Source organism: Trachypithecus francoisi, unplaced genomic scaffold, assembly GCF_009764315.1.
Source record: "Trachypithecus francoisi isolate TF-2019V2 unplaced genomic scaffold, Tfra_2.0 Lachesis_group0, whole genome shotgun sequence".
NCBI classification, from domain to species: domain Eukaryota; kingdom Metazoa; phylum Chordata; class Mammalia; order Primates; family Cercopithecidae; genus Trachypithecus; species Trachypithecus francoisi.
The window spans coordinates 150,357,136-150,372,234 of NW_022681453.1; the positions used below are offsets into that span (position 1 = coordinate 150,357,136).

Sequence of the window (15,099 nt, forward strand, 5' to 3'; positions counted from 1 at the left end):
AAATCTTAAACAAAAGACGGGAAGATGCAGAGCCAAGTCTGTTTCTCTCAGACCTGACAGCACATCACACTACCAAAAGGAACATCCAATATTCTGTTGTTTAGAGTGCAGTTAAGATCAGGTGGATGGGTCAGGGGCAAATGGGGGAAATAATCTGACCCCTCAAAACAGCAGCCAAATAGAAATCATGCTGACACATTCTTGTTTCCTAGCCAAGGACTCTGCTGGAGGTTATCTGTATGGAAGAAAAGCAAAAATTTTCAAATTAAAACATAATTCATCTGCAACTTTGGGGGCTTTTCTCTATGCTGCCTCAATTTGAATGCCATAAACTACAAAAGGATGTATTCCCAATAGCAAGGAAATAACAGATTTGGTGACAGATGCTTGAGACAGCCTGTGACAGTTTTAAAACATAGCCCCCAAATTCATTGACACTCCTATCTAGAAATGGATCTATGCCCCACCTTCAATGTATAGAATACAGAAGAAGGGATGCTGTCCCAGTTTCCAGGTCCAGGCCTTTAGTAACTAGCAGCTTCCACTTCCTCTCGCTTAGAGAACTTATTCTTGGAACCCAGCCACCTTGCTGTGAGGAAGCCAAATCAGTCTGTGGAGAGTTCCACCTGGAGAGGGAGCGACAGCCAGCAAGACTTGCCAGACATGTGGGCGATCCATCTTTGAAGTGGATCCTACAACCCCATTCAAGCTGCCCCAGCTGATACCATGTGGAGCAGAAATGAGCTGGACCCACTGCATCCTGCCCAATTTGCAGAAATGTGAACAAAACAACTGATAGTTATTTTAAGCCACTCAGTTGTGGGGTGGTTTGCTCTGCAACAATGGATAACCAGGACAAAACCCAAATTAAAAGAGCAGTCAGCCTCAGCTTACTCTACCCTATTTCACCTCTTTCCCTGTACTATTATTTAAATAATAGTCAGGCTTTTAAAAAGATGAGTTACAATCAAAAAGGAGGGAGTAGTACATATTCATGAAAACTGCAAAGTAATTTTTTATAAATAATGGAGGGAATTTAAGCCAAAGAAGAGCCCATTATCCCCAAACAAATATATCAAAATATTTCAGAGAAATTGTAGACAAAGAGTTCTCCATTATTCTGAAGGACTTACAGAAAATATGGATCTCTCTGTCTGTGTCTTTCTATATGTGTGTGTGTGCATACGTGTGTGTGTGTGTGTGTGTATGTAAAGTAATAAACATCAAGCAAATGCTCTTAAGTATCAAGCAAACAAAAATGTTCAGAGTAAAGATTAAAATTTTGTAGAAGAGATGTAAAATAATTAAGGGAGATGAAAAGTGTGCTGGTAATACTCAGGGAAAAAGTTGGAGAGATAAATAACATCACTAAAGAGACAAAAGACACTCTAGAAGCCGCAAAAATACAATGAACTTCTCTGAAAATATTGTGAAAATATTGTTAAATACATAGAAGATGCATTTGGGGAAATAACACAAAACAAAGTAGAAAAGAACAAAGATATAATGACTCCAGAGAATCTGACAGAAATGGATGACAGATAGTTGGATAGTTTTGAAGAAGAAAACACATGGAAAAATGTCATAAGAACATGACGTAAAACAATATTCTCCTGAAACAACGTAATAAATAGATAGACATAAAGGACCCACTAGATTCCAGGAAAGTTTCATTTGGAATCATCAACAGCATAAGATAATCTGAAAAAGTTACTGCATTTCAAGCTTAAAGAAAGGGTTATGGAAGCATATAGGCAGAAAATTCAAGTCACTTACAAGAGCAGAAATAATCAGATTGGCCTTCGACTTGACCACAGTGACATTCAATTTCAGAAGATGGAAAGGCAGCACATTTTCACTTCTGAGGGAAAGAATGTGAAACTCAAGCCAAATTGTTCTTCCAATATAAAGGCAACAGATTAGGTGCTTTAATAAATAGTGTGGGGCAATGGGCTGTTCCTTTGGGAGTAAAGTTAAATGCCTAATTCACATTATTCCTAAAATGGAACTAGGATTATAGAGCTAAATGTTAAGAAAAACTACAAAAACATTGGAAGCATGTTTTAGAATTTTTGAATATTAACAGCCTTCCTAAATAAACTTTGAATTCTAGAAACAATAAAGAAATAGACAGTATTTTATAGATCTTGTGTATGTATAGCTATAGATATGTTCAATGTTTTCAAGAATATTTTTGCCAGTATCAGCCAAAATTTTAAATGTGCTCAGTGAAGGTACTTCTAGCAATCTACCTTACAAAATATTTGCTTACATCAACAAAGATATTTACACATTGTATCACTGTAATAACAAAAAAATGTAAATAGTCAAAATGTCTCTAAGAAAGATTAAATATATTGTGCTACACACAAACAATGGCATACTTTGGAGCCTTAAAGAAATCTATGGCCTGAAAAACCCTCTAAGACATTTTAAGTTAAAAAATGAAGTTTCTGAAAATGTATAGTATATAATAGTATTTATATGAAAATTATATCTGTTTAGAAATGCATATAAATGTAAGTAAAAGGATTTTTACTCTATATACGTTTGCATTGCCTTAATCTTTAAGGCAGAAAATACATTACTCTTTTACTTCTGTAATAAAAAATGATTTAAGAAATAAATGCATTTTTTAATTGGAATGAAATAATCTCCCTGCTCACCTAATAGATGTTGTAAGTTGTATTTACGCTGTATCCTGATCACCTATAACTAGCATAATAGTTGACTCTTTATTGTTAGTGGGTCTCTACCTATTAATGAATGAATGGATAGGAACATAGTAAGAATCCAATGAAAGGATGTTTGTAAAAGGCATAAGGTATTTGTGTGACAGCAAAACTTGACTTTAAGTGATGAGAGTAAAACTCTAGAAAGGCATGTGTCTCTGATGCCAGGACAATTGACTGAAAAGTGAAATTTTTCGCCTACCAACCAGTTGTTTAACTGATTAGTTTGGTGACTTGGAACAGGATAGGCCTAACCAGACCTGACGGAGCCCTAATACCCCTGCTCGGAATTGTGTCCATGTTTGTAGAACAGTTACGTCCATCTCCCAAACCATAGGAACAGCTTATAAAATCAAACAAATATGAGATTTATCACTTAACGTGTGGACTTCCAAAAATATAATGAAACTTTCCTCTAGCTGCAACCCAAACCTCAAATTTATTATTTATATTTTTTTCTTTAAGTTCCAAATTACTAACCATGTAATAATGTTCAAGAGGTATTCAATATATGTACCATAAACTTGTCTCAAGAAAATAAATTTCCATAAAATCAAAATTTATTGTTGGGATGGAAGATCTAAGAATTTTGGGGATCAGTTGGGTAATGTTACTGTGTCGTGGTCCAGGATACAAGAAAAGAAGTGATGGGGTCAGTAGGTAAGTGGAGGGTACATGCCCTCAAAAAGTGCCTCAGGTTCAATTTTTATTTTAAAACATGTGATTAATTGGATATGGCCAGTTGTGACCCCCAGGCTTAATTGCCATAAACCCTCTGTTCCATTAGAATCTTTTCATTGTGACCCCCATCCCAGGCCACTCTCCTTTCCACATTTACTCTTTTGGGTCTGCTGTTTTGTCAACCAGAAATTCCCTCTAAGTCATCTGCCTCCAAATGGCAATCATTTTGCAAAGCTGAGATCATATTCTACCTTTCGGGCGGTCTCAAGAACTTGCCAGCCACTGATTTTCTCCCCTGAATCCCCAGAGAATGCTTTATTTGGAACCATTGACTCTCAAAGTGAGACAAGGAGTTAAAGTTCTATAATCTAGTCACAGATATAAATGATATCCAGTATGATCACATGAGGTTGCTCTGCTTAGATCTGATGATCTCAGGAGAAGGCGGGCAGTTGAGGAGCAACAAGTGCTTCCTTCCACTCATCTCTTGCCTGCTTCGTTATATCTTCAAGTCATTGGTTCTGGTCCAGCCTCTGGGAATCATAGAGTCAGGAGCAGCCTATGTGTTGTTGCACCTGCCCAGTATTGACTAGCAAAGTGTTTTTTTTAGAAAAATATAAATTTATTGTCCAAATTTTAAAAAATCAAGAGAACTAACATAAAAATCCAGATTTCCAGTTTCTTTTGAAAAAACTGGAAGATGTAGGAATATTGGGAGACTGTAGATACATCTTCTCTGACAACAACGAAGCTGGCATTAAGAAGTGGCTATCCCTCCCCTTAACCCAGGCACAACACTCCCCCCAAACTGAGCCTAGGGACCATTTGCTATGGAGTATTGAGTTTGAACAGTGGCTTTTTATGAAAGAGATAAGAGGAAAGGCAATATATTTTGTGCTTATGTCTCTATGAAAGACGGAAATGTGAAAGAGTAAGACTTTCCTCACTCACATTGCCTGCCCAACCCATGTGGAAATTTGAATTTGCCACCTATAATATTGAACAAGAGTACCCTCTCCTTGATATGAAAGTCGTTTAAATAATAGAAAAAGTAAAACTATCAAAAAGAATTAAATGTTGTCTCCTATGCAAGTTCCTACTTCAGTTCTATATAAGATAAAGTTCTGATTCCCTTCATCATTGTAGTTGCTCTCCTGTGAACAAGTTTACTTCTATATTTTTTAAAGTGCATTAGAATTTTTGACCCAAATGCAGGGATTATTTTTAATCCCTATTAAGTTTTGTTTGGATTTATGCAAGACACTTGGCCTCTCATCAGCAACTTGTGGACTAATTTGAAGGAGTTAGAGTTAGATGTAGGCATAATTAAGTAATTGGGTATTGATTTATTTAGCAATAAAATCCAGTGTTTCTAGTAGCTTTGCAAAGAGCTCTATTTAATGACTTATCCTGTTTAATATTTTTATCAGTGACTGAAATCATGGGATAGATTGCAGGCTTGTCAAATTTGCAATTGATATGAATCTGACAGTTATAGCAAGTATACTAAATAAAATATCAAGATTCCCAAAATATAGCAATGAGCTGGAAAAATAAACTTCTTGTGTATTTAAGATTAGTTTGACATAACTAGTCTCTGAATTATTAATTATATTTTAATCATCCTACCAGATTTTGTTTTAAACTATTAACTGATAAATAATCTTAGGTAACGGCATTTCCAAAGAAATATACTGTAAGCAAAGTCTATAATATTCAGAAAAAACATTGGAATATGAGTTTATTTTTAAATTTTTTTCAAATGATCAAATTCTAAAAGGAGCTATAAATCAGAATTCCATTTTCCCCCTCAAATTTTCACTTAGTAAACTCAATCCAGGGCCTGAGAGTTAAACTCTGATTATTTTTCCCCATGAACTGCATTGTCATTAACAAAATTGATCTTATCTGAAAAATCTCACCGGTAATAGTCAAGGCAGAAAGAATCTACCTTAGCTTCTGTGATAAAAGAAAAGGCTTTGTGCTCTTATCCACAAGAATAATTTCTTCACCCCAAATAAACTGGCATGTTCAGAGCAAAAAGACAGTTCACTAAAATGAAAGGTACTTGTGGTTCTCCTGCACCTTCTTAGAAGGTGGTTACATTGCTAGGGCAGCTCTGCCATTCTTGAGACACAATCAACCAGACAAGTGGTTGTTCTCTGCTGTTGTTTCTCTGGGTTTTGCCTTTTTTCCCTGCTTAAATGGCTTGGTTTAAGGAGTTATTTAAATAAATGTGAAATCTCTGTATTTCAGTTCACTTCACTTCTCATTGAGTTTGAAGCATCTCCTTGATGAATAACCCAAAGATAATTACTATAAAGGATAACAAAAGGTTATCTGTCAGATTTTTTTTCTCTTTTTCCCCCAGGCCAAGTTGAGGATAAATGGTTGCTGAATTAACAAAAAATACACATTTTTGTTTTTTCATTGAGCCTCATATTAGCCACTAAGGAAGTAAAAATAATATAATTGGATTATCTTTTATCTCCTTGCCAAAAATGATTTCTCTCCTGCTGTGTCCTGACATCCTCAACTGGTCCTTCAGATTTACAGCTCTAAGAAGACAAGGAGTGCTTCTGTTCTGCTCACCGCTGAATCCCCAGTACCTAATGCCTGGCTCATAATAGACTCTTAATAAACACTTGTTGAGTGAATGAACATCTCAGGGCCTTTAAACATGCTATTCTTTTTGTCTGGAATTCTCTGCCCTCAGTACCAGCTAAAACATTCCACCATTCCAACCCCTTCCTTTCCTGCACTGCTCTTTCTCATCTGTCAAATGACAATTTAAATGGAGTGTCCGGGCATGAATTTTGCCAGAGTATTATAGCTAGTAGATCTCTCTTCTTTGCCCCCCACTATACACACGCATGCACACACACACATACACACACACACACACACACACACACACAGGTAGGATTGCCAGATTTAGCAAATAAAAATGTAGGACACCCAGTTAAATTTGAATTTCAGATAAATAATGAATAATGTCTAAGTATTTAATATTGTCAACTCTAAATACAATGCCCCGATCGTAGCACTTATCGTAATTTGTAATTCTATTTTGTTTATTCATTTGTTGTCTATTATTCCCTAATATATTTTAAACTCCATGCCAGCAGGGACAATGTCTGTTTTCCTCACCAACCTATCCCATCGTTTAGCACAATTGTCTGCACTAGTAGATACTCAATACGTACTTGTTGAATCAGTAGTTTGGACATCAGATAAGCTGTCAAGCTTAAGATTATTAATTGATAAATTATTTGGGTGAACAGACCATTTATTTATTTAGTGGTTCCCCCATGTGGTTACTGATTACAGTCAGTTACAATTTTTAAATATTACCTTATCTCGTCCAGGTGCGGTGGCTCATGCCTGTAATCCCAGCACTTTGGGAGGCCCAGGCGGGTGGATCATGAGACAGATCGAGCCCATCCTGGCTAACACGGTGAAACCCCGTCTCTACTAAAAATACAAAAAATAAGCCGGGCGTGGTGGCGGGTGCCTGTAGTCCTAGCTTCTTGGGACGCTGAGGCAGGAGAATGGCGGGAACCCGGGAGGCGGAGCTTGCAGTGAGCGGAGATCGCGCCACTGCACTGCAGCCTGGGCGACAGAGTGAAACTCCGTCTCAAAAAAAAAATTATCTTATCTCTTGTTGATGTCACCACAAAGGTAAGAGGAAAACAGGGAGGTGGTCATAATTTACCCCAAAAAGATTAACCAGTTAAATGTCGATAGTGTAGCTCCTCTGCTGTTTGATTTACTCTTTTTGGAAAAAATATATATACTTAACTGAACTACATTATTATTATTTTTGCTCGAGAAGAAGTTTTGTATATATTAATCTGGGAGAAAATAAAACAATATTGACTATAATATTTTAAATACATATTTAAATACATTCCTTGGACCTGATTCATAGCATCCATAAAATGAGACTGTTGACAAAATGTCTTCTAATTTTATGTTATGTAACTCTGATACCACCAAAGTTTATGCCATAAAATTATTTTGCAGTTCAAAAAATGATTATTCTAACAGAAATAATCAAATATAATCATTTAAATGACTCAAATATGTCTCTATAGTTCATCTTACTAACATTAAATATTATAGAGTGAGTGTTTATAATACAGATGGTCTCCAATGTACAATGCTTTGACATAATGATTTTTCAACTTTACAGTATTGTCAGTTCTAAATACTAGAGTGTTTACCGACACTCATTCAGTAGGAAACATACTAAGAGTACCCATATAACCATTCTGTTTTTCACTTTTGGAACAGTATTCAATACATGATACGAGATACTCAACATTCTATTATAAAATAGGCTTTGTGGTAGACCATTTTGCCCAAGTGTAGGTTAATGTAAGTGACCTGAGCACATTTAAGGTAGGCTAGGCTAAGCCATGATGTTCCACTGGTTAGGTGTATATTAAATGCATTTTCGACTTAACTATATTTTCAACTTACCATGGTTATTGGGATGTAACCCCATCATAAGTAGAGGTGCACTTTCTCTCCTTTTATCCCTCCATCCCTCCATACTCCATCTAGTTGTCCCTTAGGAAAATAGCCTCTGTCCCCTAGTTGCTCACATTCTAAACAAAAGCATGCTCCTTCCCGGCAGTTACAGTGAGAAAGCCATATTTTCCTAATGGTGTTTAGAAGGGTAAAATACATAATACATTAAATTAGATAAGTGAAATACAATAAATACAGATATATTAAGTAAATAATGGCCTGCCCTCCTGGCAGCTCACAGTTTAATTGGAGAAGTAAACGTTCACCTCCACCCAAGCTCATTCATTACCAGTTTCCAGCTATATTTTTTAGCTCTTTGTATTTTATTAATTCTTTGTGTTGGTCTCATTCACAGATGAAATTTTTCACTGTAATTCCTCAGAACTAAATCCATTCATAGGGAATTCAGAGCAGTGCAAATAAATTTCACACCATAGAGTAGGAAATGACAGCAACAATGAAAAGGAGCAGGAGGGGCCTGGGGACCAGCCAATGGGACCAATTCAGTTCTCAACTGGTGTTGGGTTTTGAAAAGGTTGCCTCACTCTCACCTGTACAGCACAGTCCTTTGGGATCTCTGGCTCTTCCAATTTCATTTTGTTAGTGAGAGGTCTACCGGAAAAGAACCACCGCTGACTATATAGTTCCACTCCTTTTACTGCGAGTCACTGCCTCTGCATGTGGCATACTGTGTCTGTGCTGCACACCAAAAGTTTGAGGGCTTTGCCTGTGGGAAGACACAAATGGAGCTGACATTAATATCTAGAATTGGGTGGTGGCTGAGGAACGTTCAGAGTCTCTATGTTCTTTTCCTCTGTCATGTTGATTGCTGCTGCCAAGCAATAGATTGGAAGCTGATATCTATTCCCCAGTTCATCATAGCACTCTGTAAGTGCACCATTTATAATGGTTACATTTGCACTATCAATGACTGCTTGTGCGAATTCATAATAACTTCTATCAAAAACATGTGCAGCAGCCTTCAAGAAATCCCAAATCTCCTTACAGCCTTCAAAAGCTAGTGCAGTTGGCCGGGCGCAGTGGCTCACGCTTGTAATCCCAGCACTTTGGGAGTCCAAGGCGAGTGGATCACGAGGTCAGGAGTTCGAGACCAGCCTGCTCAGCACACTGAAACCCTATCTCTACTAAAAATACAAAAATTAGCTGGGCATGGTGGTGTGCACCTGTAGTCCCAGCTACTTGGGAGGCTGAAGCAGGAGAATTGCTTGAACCCAAGAGGCAAAGGTTGTGGTGAGCTGAGATCACACCACTGCACTCCAGCCTGGTGACAGAGTGAGACTCTGTCTCAAAAAAAAAAAAAAAAGAGAGAGCTAGTGCAGTCTCCCAAAATTTGACCCTCTTGCTGGTCAGTTGTCTGTCATGGGATAGTAGCTTTTCCTTTTTTGTTTCTCCTTTTTCAAAGGCTGGTTACCACCTAGAGCAACTCTGGTGCCCTCTGAGTTCTCGCTGAGTCTACTCGAGGAGTGTTCTGGATGCCCGTACCCACGTGGGCTCCCTGGTGCTTGTCTACCACCTCCGGGCGCTTTTCTGAGCTCACTACCACAGGGCTCTGTACAGGTGCAATACTCCACTCACCCAACACAGCCCAGCCCCCTGCTGATTTTTAAATTTTAAAATTTATTGAGTGTTTACTATGTGTTAGTACTGATAAGTGATTTACATATCCCAGCTCATTTAATCCTCCCAACAACTATGCTCTACTTACTTCTCATCCTATTTAATAGATAAGAAAACTGAGGTTCAGGGAGGTTAAACTACTTGTCAAAAGCCCTCAGCTAGAAAGTGAAGGAATTTAGGATAGATCAGATGTATGGTATATTTTGAAGTGACATAAATGGATTACATGTCAAATGAAATAGATCAAAAAAGTCTTATAAAAGTAGGATTCTCCCCGCAAATGAACAAAAGGACTATAGCATGACTCATGGAGGCAGGGGCTACCAGAAGAAGAAGAATTCTCTCAGCTTCTCACTTCTCTTCTGTGGCTAAGATACAGCTGTGATAAGGGGTTTAGTGGGAGGTTATTAGTTGACCCAAAGACACCCAGGTTGAAGCTCCACCTCTGCCACTTCCTCATGTTCCTGGACAAGTTTCTTACCCTATTTGATCTTCAACAAAATACAGGTGCAGCTTCGTGAAAACTTAATGAGATGGGCTCTTTGTAAACTGTAAAATATGATAAAAATGGTATTTATTACTTGACCTGTTCTATTGGTGGGACCAGAAGTTGCTGAGATACCGAGAAAGAAAAGGGTACACTCAGTCCTTTCTTAAACTGCTGTCCATGTGGGTGGTTCTCTGGATTCAGCTGGAGAAGAGTGGAGATTAATGAGAGCTAGTTTATCCTCTTACCCAAAGCTATTGTCCTGGTAAAATGAGGATTTACTTGCCTTTCCTCGGGATTGACACAGCATGACACCATGAGATGAATTTTTATCTAGGGCATTGCAAAACATTGTATACATGCATTACACAAAATAAAAGCTTCTGTAAAGATTTTAATATTTGACTGCTATGCATGGAAAATGTGTCTGCATTATGTATACAATGTAAATTTTTGCAAATTTGAAAATCCCATTTTCATCAGACAAGCATAATGGTTCTGGTTTGCTTTGAGTAAGCTTCCTTTTTTCTAAGTATTAGTTAGCGTTTGGAAATGCTTTTTCTTTCTTTATTCCCCCTTACACAAACAGAATTACTCTGCTTAGAGCATTTATGACAAGTTCTCTCAAAAACTGAACCCTGTCTGGGATTTTGCTTGAGAAACTATATAATCTTTATAGTGACAGCATCTTCCATGTTTTCTTTTTAACTTCCTTGATTTTCCTCTTGTGTTTCAGTTACTCCTTGTGGACATTCTTCGACATCTCTCTACAATATCAGTAAAATACAGGGCTTAGAAAATTGCCTCAGCAGCTCTTCTGAATGAGTTAGATAGAGGTGTGTGGGTTCCTAAAGAACAATACTTTCCCTTCTGTAAAATTGTTTTCACTGTTATGATGAGCTTGATTGGGGAAGCTATCCCAGTTTTCAAAATGCAGGGTATCATGGTTCTGCAGTCCCTTTGATGTGATGCTCCATGGAAACTGCCAATTCTCTCCTCAGAGGAATGGTCTAAACCCTCTGAGTCTTTCACTAAGCCAAGTAGATAGGAAATTCTACCTGCTTGCTTTATTTCTCCTTCACATAAATAGCTATTTTGATATTATTTCTGTGTTCATAGATGAAAGTGGCATTTCAATTTTGTAAGGTGATACTTCTCACTGTTAGATAAGAATATCTTTGAAGGCCCATCAGGATCTTTTCATCAGGCAAGAAATATCTCCCCCTATAGTGTATCAAAGGAGGCTGAGAAGAATGGTCATTCTCCTGTCATTGTGCCAGTTTGGTCCTAAGGCCACCTCTCTCTCACCATCAGGAACCACCTTTGGTCTTCTAGACAGTATTAGGGAAGAGTGGGAAGCAGCACATCAATTTTGTACTGTCTTTGAGCCCCTGTTGGGTCTCTGTGGTTTTCTGCAGTTACCAGACTTTCCAAATCTGGAATGAACATTGGGCCCTGAGACTCCAGACAAAGCCCCTTCTCTCTGCAGCTACCCTAATATTCTACTCCTATTATGGAAGGTTCTGACCATTGGCATCGAATACTTTTCTTTACGCTCTCTTCCAAAGACCCTCTTTATACTCCTTCAACTTCCAATCTCCAAAGCTCCCAATGTATTTAATATAAAACTCTCTTGACACAAGTTCAATCAGTTGGCCACATAAAGTAGGCCCTATGCATTACTGATTTTAGGAGTCTGTTGAGAATTCCCTAAGAGGGTTCAGGAAATGGTCGATATTAATGCTTTTCCTCCCATGGTTCCAGCACTGTGAGATCTCCTACTTGTATCTCAGTCTCAGCTGTGTTCTTGGCTGTCATGCAAATATTCCTAGGATCCATTTTCTCTTTACCTTCACTCTGATACCACTTTATGGTCTTCCTCGATCCTTTCTGGACTTACTCAAAAGCCTCATAAGTGATCTCACTGCCTCTGGACTCTCTCTCTTTTAGTCCATTCTTTATGTTGCTAACTGTCTTGTTCTCTAAAAGACCAGTCTTGTCAGGCCAGAGGCCAGTGGCTGCCTGGCATCTCAGGATCAAGTTGAAAGTTCTTAACAAATAATTCCTAGCCCTTCACTGAATCACTACTACCTTTGTCTCCAGCCTCTTCAGGAATTTGTAAACTTAGATTCCTACAGGGCTAAGGTAGTAGGCTGGGAGAGAGTGGGAAGGACAATGGGAAAATGGAAAGCCCATTCCCCACCTGAAGGTGACTGCTGCTGCTTAGCTCTATCTAATTCTTGCCATGCTGAAAAGTAGGTCCTGAATGGACAGATCTGATTTTTCAAAAAAGTTAAAAATCTGGATTTTCTATGTGAATTCTCCTAATTTTAAAATGTTAAACAAATTTTCTTTTAAACTAATAAATGAAAAGAAAATGAGAAGACTAAATAAAGTACAGCAATTAGATGAAGCCCACGGGCCACCAGTGTGCAATCTGCCCCCTGCTTCCATCTATTCTAATCCAGGGTTCAGTCAATATTTTCATGTAAATGGCTAGATGGTAAATATTTTGAGCTTTATGGGCCATAGGGTCTTGATGGCAATTACTTGACACTAGATGTAGTGCAAAAGCAGTCATATGCACTAGGTCAATAAATGAGCGTGGCTGGTGTTCCAATAAAACTTTATTTATAACAACAGAATGGATTAGGCTGACTACAGTTTGCTGACTCTTGCCTAATCAAAGTAAGATATCTGATACTTCACTAGAGACTCCACATGATGATAGATTCTATCCCTTTACCCAAAATGGCATTTCCTCCTTCATTCACCTGGCTCATTCCCTAGGCATCCATCATCAAGACTGAATGCAAAAACACCTGTCTTGGAAAACATGTCTGACTCTTTATAAAGCCCAGCTGTGTTCGGTGCCCCCTTGGCTCCCATTTCATCCTGAGCATTCTTCTTATCACACTGTGCTTTCTATTTCTTTGTTTCTCTGACTGGAGCATGATCATCTCTCAGGCAGGCACTTATCTAGTATATAATTTATTGAGCAAAAATGGGCAATTGATAAAAGATACAAGTACAATTTAGACATCTAATTTAACAATGTCAAACAAGGAATCTCTTCTTTGTCCATATTTATGAGAAGTTTCTAAGGTGTCACTAAAGATCCTTGGGAGAAGCCAGGAAGAGTTGTTAGCCTCCTAGGCCAGGATTTATGGAAAGTGAAGTCTGTGCTGGTCTCTGCCAATGACTAGCACTTGGCTGAGTCAACTCTGTCACCTTCTAGACCTCGATTATTTATGTCCATAAGTCAGCTCTGCATCATGATCCCTAAACGTTCCTTCTATTCCCAAAATTCTCTGGGAAATTTTCTCAACATTTTAAGCAGCATAGACTGTATACAGGTTAACCCTTTTAATGCCATAATCCAGTGATAACCTCAAAGATTATTGAGGGACGTATGGAACTATTTGCCTCTTCATTCACTGTCCCCAAGTTATTTGTTTTGAGGAATTTTCTGGGGGTGTTTTAGGTGTTTGGGGATGTTTTTTAAAAAGTTTTCTCCTCCTTCAATTTCAGTCATGAGTTTTTATACTTCTAGTAGTCTCCCAACTCCTTCTCATTCACTGTTTCTAATGTTTTACATTAGAAAATCAGGTAACCAACCTTCTCTAAATTTCTCAGAGTTGTGCAGATGGTAAAAGTGAATGAAAGCAGAATACTGTACTGTAAAGAATACGCAATTTAGGCCGGGCGTGGTGGCTCACACCTATAATCCCAGCACTTTGGGAGGCCGAGGCGGGTGGATCATGAGGTCAGGAAATCGAGACCATCCTGGCTAACACAGTGACACCCCGTCTCTACTAAAAATACAAAAAAAATTAGCCGGGCGTGGTGGCGGGCACCTGTAGTTCCAGCTACTCGGGAGACTGAGGCAGGAGAATGGCATGAACGCAGGAGGCAGAGCTTGCAGTGAGCCGAGATTGTGCCATGCCACTGCCTCCAGCTTGGGCGACAGAGCGAGACTTCATCACACACACACACACACACACACACACACACACAAAATTTAAAGTTATAAATTTCAGATGAAGACTCAATTTTGCCTTCTGTTATTTACACTGTGCAGCCTTGGAGAAGGTGCCTAATCTCCTTGAGCACCTATTTTCCTCATCTATAAAATGAGGATAATCATATATACCTCATGCAGTTGTTTTGAAAGTCAATGACGATAAATTTGTTTATAGTACCTAATAACAAAATGCATCAAATGATACTTGCTACATTTATTTTACTATTATTATTGACTCTGAGTTATTGTCACATTCAGGCCTCTTTAATGGTCCTAGTTAATCAGGTTGCAGGGGGATGCTTTTCCTCTTCCATCCAATTCCAATGATGAGTCTTAGACACAGTCTAAGCGGTTTGTTCTGCCAGTGCTCTTACAAGACAGAGAGGAGAGGCAAGTGGCATAAAGGCATGGGCAAGATACAGTCCGGGCCAAATGATTGCTGCCTGATGGAGAGGGTCTCCATCTGTAGACCGTTCTTTGGTTTGGAAGATTTCTGCTCTTATACCTATATGCAATCTGGGTCAATTACCAGGTGATTCATTCATAAAGTGAGTTTGAACTATTCTTGGAAGGATAGGCTTTGTTGTAAGGCTCATGACACTTGCATTGAGCCAATAATAATGTTTCACCTGCTTTCTTATACATAGACCTAGTGGTGACTGTCAGTGCCTGTGGTGTGGCCAGTGCACTTGGGATTATCATTCTAAATTCACAGGCCTCTGGGTCAGCTAGGTTTAGTGACGAGACTCTGAGGCAAGTTGGCTGACTTGTGTATGTTGTTCATGGGCTGCTGCCAGCAGCACCCAGCAGGCATCATTGTGGGTAGTACACCCCTGGAGAAGCCATGCTGTCTCCCTGTCACACCCCTAGTGTCCATAAGGACCTATTCCCAGGACCCCGTCTCTTCTTACTTGCAAGGGGACCAGCGCACTCTGAAGGACTCTGAAGAACTCTGAACATGACAGTTATCCCCTGTCATAATTTCAGTACATGGACTTAAG

The 15,099-nt window shown here is 38.7% G+C and overlaps 1 protein-coding gene and 1 pseudogene across 1 annotated transcript in view; one reads left to right on the top strand and one right to left on the bottom strand.

The window, feature by feature from the left end:
- SLC9A9 (solute carrier family 9 member A9) overlaps positions 1–15,099 on the top strand; it is a 608,786-nt gene that overhangs the window by 221,961 nt on the left and 371,726 nt on the right. The window lies entirely within an intron of this gene.
- LOC117084526 lies at positions 7,941–15,077 on the bottom strand (annotated as a pseudogene).